Here is a 7,503-nt window from a genome sequence, read left to right on the forward strand (position 1 = left end):
GAGGGTGGAGGGCGCGCCCCCTTCCTCGTGGCCTCCTCCTTTGTTTCTTGACGTAGGGTCCAATTCTCCTGGATCACGTTCGGTGAGAAAATCACATTCCCGAAGGTTTCATGCCGTTTGGACTCCGTTTGATATTACTTTTCTTCGAAACCCTAAAATAGGCAAAAAAAACAGCAATTCTGGGGTGGGCCTCCGGTTAATAGGTTAGTCCCAAAAAATAATATAAAAGTGGATAATAAAGCCCAATAATGTCTAAAACAGTAGATAATATAGCATGGAGCAATCAAAAATTATAGATACGTTGGAGACGTATCAGTAGCAAGTAACAAAAGTGAGCACAAACGGTATTGCGATGCTTGAAAATGAGGCCTAGGGTTCATACTTTCACTAGTGCAATCTCTCAACAATGCTAATATAATTGGATAATGTAGCCATCCCTCAACGCGCGACGAAGAATTACTCCAAAGTTCTTATCTAGCAGAGAACATAAGAAGAAATTGTTTGTAGGGTACAAAACCGCCTCAAAGTTACCATTTCCAATCGATCTATCCAAGAGTTCATACTAAAATATCACCAAGTTATCCTTTTCGATCGATCTATCTAAGAGTTCGTACTAAAATAACACCATATGATACACATCAACCAACTCTAATGTCACCTAGATACTCCAATGTCAGCACAAGTATCTGTGAGTTGATTATACAATATGCATCAAACAATTTCAGATTCATAATACTCAATCCAACACAAAGAACCTCAAAGAGTGGCCCAAGATTTCTATCAGAGAAACAAGGACGAAAATGTGCATCAACCCGTATGCATAGATTACCCCAATGTCACCTCGAGAATCCGCGAGTTTTGAGTGCCAAAACATATATCAAGTGAATCAATATGATACCCCATTGTCACCACGGGTATTCATAGCAAGACATACATCAAGTGCTCTCAAGTTTATAAAAGTATTCAATCCGATAAAAACGAAATCTCAAAGGGAAAACTCAATTCATCACAACAAGATAGAGAGGGAGAAACACCATATGATCCAACTATATTAACAAAGCCCGCGATACATGAAGATCGTGCCAAATCAAGAACACGAGAGAGAGGGAGATCAAACACATAGCTACTAGTACAAACCCTCAGCCCCGAGGGCGAACTACTCCCTCCTCATCATGGTGGCTGCCGGGATGATGACGATGGCTTCGGTGATGATTTCCCCCTCCGGCAGGGTGCCGGAACAGGGTCTAGATTGGTTTTTCGTGGCTACAGAGGCTTGAAACGCCGGAACTTCTGATCTAGGGCTACAGAGGATTTTTCAGCGTTGGAATCACATGAAGATGGGCCATGAGTAGCCCACAAGGTATCGGGATGAGCCAGCCCCACCTGGCGCAACCTGGTGCCTTGTGGGGCCCTCATGGCTCTTTTGGCCCTCCCACGAAGCTTCTAGTGCCTCTTTTCTTCCAATAAATCATCAAAAAGTTTTGATGCATTTAGAGAACTTTGATTTCTGCACAAAAAACAACACCATGGTAGTTCTGCTAAAAACAACGTTAGTCCGGGTTAGTTCCATGCAAATCATACCAAAACCATATAAAATTCTTGTAAATGGCATGAATACTTCATAAATTATAGATACGTTGGAGAAGTATCAGCATCCTCAAGCTTAATTCCTACTCGTCCTCGAGTAGGTAACTGATAAAAAAATGAAGTGTGAATGCTAGCATAGTGCGTAAGTTTGATCAATGATAATTTCAATCACTTTTCCTAGCATCATAATAACAACTCCTTCTCATAAAACTCATCATGATAAAGTAGCAATCAATTCACATGTTAACATTCAAACAATGCCTTCTCTTGAAACTTAACAACCTATGTTCTTAGTCACCAAACAATTGCAATTCAACTTATTCTCAACAAAGTCTAAGTAAGAGCTCCACATACTCAATCATCATATAGTCTTCCTATGATTTCTAGTACTCAAAGCATATTTTTATAACAAATGGCATCCATCGAACAGAGAGAAAGATAGGGGCTTAATGTTTCGCCTCCCAACTCATTTATCATAGAGATAATTGTCAGCAATAATAAATCATGATTAAATATATTTGACTGGCCATATGTGCCTAGATCTTTCCCCATCACATGATGCTTGCCAACTAGAGAATAATTAAGGTTGAAATGAGAATGCGTACTATTGACTCTTTGTAGGAACGGAGTATGTCTACCAGAGGGGGTGAATGGGAGTTCTAAATTTTCTTTGGAAAACTTAAATCTCTCATAATCCAGCAGCGGAGTAAAGGATAAACAAGCTAGAGGAACTACAGCAAAATGTCGAACAGAAACTAAAGCATGCATCAAAGTAAATTACATGAATGGAATACATCAAAAGTAAACATGAGCGACAGAGGTAACCGAAGATGCTCGATGGCGACAAGGTATTTGTTTGACTAGTTCGTCCTTCTGCACAAGGACTATGTCTGGTTGGAGGGGTTGTGACTTAACACGGAAGATAAACTCTCTTCACCCTATTCTCCTCGACAATCGACACAGGAGAGTTATATCCCGAAAGTAATGCTGGGTCGAGCATTTTTCTCTTTGCAGGAACCCACACAATTTGAGGATATTGATGTGGTTCCCAGTAAGTACCATCTTCATTCAGTTTCCTTTTGAAATTGATACCTTCCTTTCTTGAATTTTTGTGAAGAATAGATTTCTTCAGAACATCGCAAAGGGTTTGGTGTCCTTTGAGAGATTTGAACATTCTTGTCTGAAGAAGATCCTTCAACCTAGCAGTTTCATCAGAAATAGAACTATTTTCCATGATCGAGGTGTTAGTGTTCACAGATGATTCAACATTATTTCGTTCAATGCTTTTTAAACATGGTGGCTCGAACGCTTCAGGTTTATCTTTAAGTTGTTAGGTGAGAAGAGAATTTTCTTTCATCAAATCTTCACGAGCCTCTCTCAGCGCCTCGAGTTCCTGTTTCCTTTTCAGGTAATCATAGGTCAATCTTTCGTGGTCTGCTGAGAGCAAATCATGATGAGTTGAGAGTTCATCCATTCATGACTTGAGAGTGGAATACTCTTCGGTCGGTGACTGGTTTTTCTCCATCTCCTCAACCAACAACCCTTCAGATTTCTTGAGGGTTTTCTCAATTTTCTCAAGAGAATTTTGTTGAATATTAGAAATTTTGATCAAATTAGCATGGTGATAACCCACAAGTATAAGGGGTCGTTTGTAGCCTTCTTCGATAAATAAGAGTGTCGAACCGAACGAGGAGCTAAAGGTAGAACAAATATTCCCTCAAGTTCTATCGACCACCGATACAACTCTACGTACACTTGACGTTTGCTTTATCGGAAACAAGTATGAAACTGTTTTGCAAGGATAAAACTACAAGTGCTTTGCGAGAATAAAACTATGAATAAATTGCAAGGTAATAAAAGTGGATAGCTTTTTTCAACAAGAAAGTCATTTGTCTGTAGGCAATCGATAACAAGTACCTGTAATCATTCTTGTAATTCTATATGAGGGAGAGGCATGAGCTAACATACTTTATCTACTTGGATCATATGCACTTATGATTGTAACTCTAGCAAGCATCCGCAACTACTAAAGATCATTAAGGTCGTGAAACCCAACCATAGCATTAAGTATCAAGTCCTCTTTATCACATACGCAACAACCCACCTACTCGGGTTTATCTGTCACTCTCGCAACCCACCATAAGCAAATCATGAACATATTGCAAACACCCTACAGCGGGGCCCCCCTCACGTTTGCGCAAGATGGAGGGCACCGTAGGGCAGCACCATAAATAAAATATACAATCATACGAACCAAGATCACCATTAACCCACAGGACAAAACAGATCTACTCAAACATCATAGGATAGCCAAATATCATTGGGAAATAATATATGGAGTTGAGCACCAAGTTTAAGTAGAGATTACAGCGGGGAGAAGGGAGGTTACACCACTGCATAGAGGGGAGAGAGTTGGTGTTGGTGGTAGCAAGATTGTTGATGTAGATCGCCGTCTCGATCCTTGCCTTGACACCACCGGGAAAGAGGGGGAGAGAGCCCCCCTCCTTATTCTTCTTAATTGTCCACCCCCTAGATGGGAGGAGAGTTCCCCCTCTGGTCCATGGCCTCCATGGAGGCGGAGGGGCGAGAGCCCCTCCGAGATTGGATCTCCCTCTCCGTTCTCTTCTCTTTCGTGTTCCCCAGATCTGTCCCTTCACCGTTTCTTAAATTCCCGGAGATCCATAACTCCAATTGCGCTGAAATTTTTACACGATTGTTTTTTCAATAAATTATCTTTCTTGCACAAGAAGAAGGGCCCCAACTGATGTTCGAGGAGGGCACAAGATACCTGGGCGCCCCCTGGTGTATCTTGGGGGTTGTGGGCGCCCATTTGAGTTGATTCCACCTCCCAAAAATCACATATATTCCAAAATAATTCTCTGTAAATTTTTATCATGTTTGGACTTTGTTTGATATGGATTTTCTACGAAATAAAAAACATGTAACAAACAGGAACTGGCACTGGGCACTAGATCAATAGGTTAGTCCAATAAATCATATAAAAAGTTGCCAAAAATATGTGAAAGTTGTATAATATTGGCATGAACCAATCAAAAACTATATATGCGATGGAGACGTATCAGCATCCCCAAGCTTAATTCCTGCTCGTCCTCGAGTAGGTAAATGATAAGAAAGATAATTTTTGATGTGGAAAGCTACCTAGCATAAACTTGATCATATATATAATCATGGCATGAATATTAAGACATAAGTGATTCAAAGCAATAGTCTATAATTTGACATAAAGACATCAATACTCACACAACCCAACAAACAATCATGTCTTTCAAAATATCAACGCTAAAGAAAGCTATCCCTACAAAATCATGTAGTCTTGTCATGCTCTGTCTTCTTAACACAAAGTATTTATCATGCACAACCCCGATGATAAGTGCTACCTCTTGAGCACTGCGTTGGATTTCCTTGAAGAGGAAAGGATGATGCAGCAAAGTAGCGTAAGTATTTCCCTCAGTTATTGAGAACCAAGGTATCAATCCAGTAGGAGGTTGCGCACGTCCCTAGTACATGCACAAAACAAATAACTCCTCGCAACCAACGCGATAAGGGGTTGTCAATCCCTTCACGGTCACCTACGAGAGTGAGATCTCATAGATATGATAAGATAATGTTTTTGGTATTTTGTGATAAAGATGCAAAGTAAAATAAAGGCAAAGTAAAAAGCAAAGGAAATAACTAAGTATTGGAAGATTAATATGATGAAGATAGACCCGGGGGCCATAGGTTTCACTAGTGGCTTCTCTCAAGAGCATAAGTATTTTATGGTGGGTGAACGAATTACTGTTGAGCAATTGACAGAATTGAGCATAGTTATGAGAATATCTAGGTATGATCATGTATATAGGCATCACGTCCGAGACAGGTAGACCGACTCCTGCCTGCATCTACTACTATTACTCCACTCATCGACCGCTATCCAGCACGCATCTAGAGTATTAAGTTCATGAAAACAGAGTAACGCCTTAAGCAAGATGACATGATGTAGAGGGATAAATTCATGCAATATGATAAAAAAACTCCATCTTGTTATCCTCGATGGCAACAATACAATACGTGACTTGCTGCCCCTACTGTCACTGGGAAAGGACACCGCAAGATTGAACCCAAAGCTAAGCACTTCTCCCATTGCAAGAAAGATCAATCTAGTAGGCCAAACCAAACTGATAATTCGAAGAGACTTGCAAAGATAACCAATCATACATAAAAGAATTCAGAGAAGATTCAAATATTGTTCATAGATAATCGTGATCATAAACCCACAATTCATCGGTCTTAACAAACACACCGCAAAAAGAAGATTACATCGAATAGATCTCCACAAGAGAGGGGGAGATCATTGTATTGAGATCCAAAAAGAGAGAAGAAGCCATCTAGCTAATAACTATGGACCTGAAGGTCTGAGGTAAACTACTCACACTTCATCGGAGAGGCTATGGTGTTGATGTAGAAGCCCTCCATGATGGATGCCCCCTCCGGCAGAGCTCCGGAACAGGCCCCAAGATGGGATCTCGTGGATACAAAAAGTTACGGCGGTGGAATTAGGGTTTTGGCTCCGTATCTGATCGTTTGGGGGTACGTAGGTATATATAGGAGGAAGGAGTACGTCGGTGGAGCAACAGGTGGCCCACGAGGGTGGAGGGCGCGCCTGGGAGGGGGGGGTAGGCGCGCCCCCTACCTTGTGGCCTCCTCCTTTGTTTCTTGACGTAGGGTCCAATTCTCCTGGATCACGTTCGGTGAGAAAATCACGTTCCCGAAGGTTTCATGCCGTTTGGACTCCGTTTGGTATTACTTTTCTTCGAAACCCTAAAATAGGCAAAAAAACAGCAATTCTGGGCTGGGCCTCCGGTTAATAGGTTAGTACCAAAAATAATATAAAAGTGGATAATAAAGCCCAATAATGTCCAAAACAGTAGATAATATAGCATGGAGCAATCAAAAATTATAGATACGTTGGAGACGTATCAATAAGCCAAGCAATTGGTTCATACTTTTTAATGCGCTTCAGTCTTTTGACCCCTCACACAATACATGAGCACAAGCCATGGATATAGCACTACGGGTGGAATAGAGTATGATGATAGGGGTAAATATGGAGAAGACAAAAAAGTAAGAAAGTCTCACATTGACGCGGCTAACCAACAGGCTATGGAGATGCCCATCAATTGATACCAATGCTAGGAGTAGGGATTGCCATGCAACGAATGCACAAAGAGCTATAAGTGTATGAAAGCTCAATATGAAAACTAAGTGGGTGTGCATCTAATCCTATAATGAAAAATTCCCACTAGTATATGAAAGTGACAACATAGGAGACTCTCCATATGAAAAACATGGTGCTACTTTGAAGCACAAGTGTGGAACTAGCATGCCCCTTCTCTCTTTTTATTTTTTTAATTTTGTTCTTTCTTTTCTTTTCTTTTTCTTTTTTCTTTCTTTTATATTTTTTTCTCTCATTGTCCGGAGTCTCGTCTCGACTTGTGGGGGAATCGTAGTCTCCATCATCCTTACCTCACTTGGGCAATGCTCTAATAATGAAAATTGTTGATCATCACACTTCTATTTACTTATAACTCAAAACAAATAAAAATTACAACTCGATACCTATAACAAAATATGACTCTGTATGAATGCCTCTGGCATTGTACCAGGATGTGCAATGATCTAGCATAACAATTATATCAAAAAAGGACAAGGCATGGAAATATCATGCTAGCTATCTTACGATCATGCAAAGCAATATGATAATGAATGCTCAAGTCATCAAAACGGAAGCAGTGGAAGTTGCATGGCAATATATCTCGGAATGGCTATGGAAGGGCCATAATAGGTAGGTATGGTGGCTATTTTGAGGAAGATATAATAAGGCTTATGTATGATAGAGCGTATCATATCACGGGG

This window comes from Triticum dicoccoides, chromosome 1A (assembly GCF_002162155.2).
Source record: "Triticum dicoccoides isolate Atlit2015 ecotype Zavitan chromosome 1A, WEW_v2.0, whole genome shotgun sequence".
Classification (NCBI taxonomy): Eukaryota; Viridiplantae; Streptophyta; class Magnoliopsida; order Poales; family Poaceae; genus Triticum; species Triticum dicoccoides.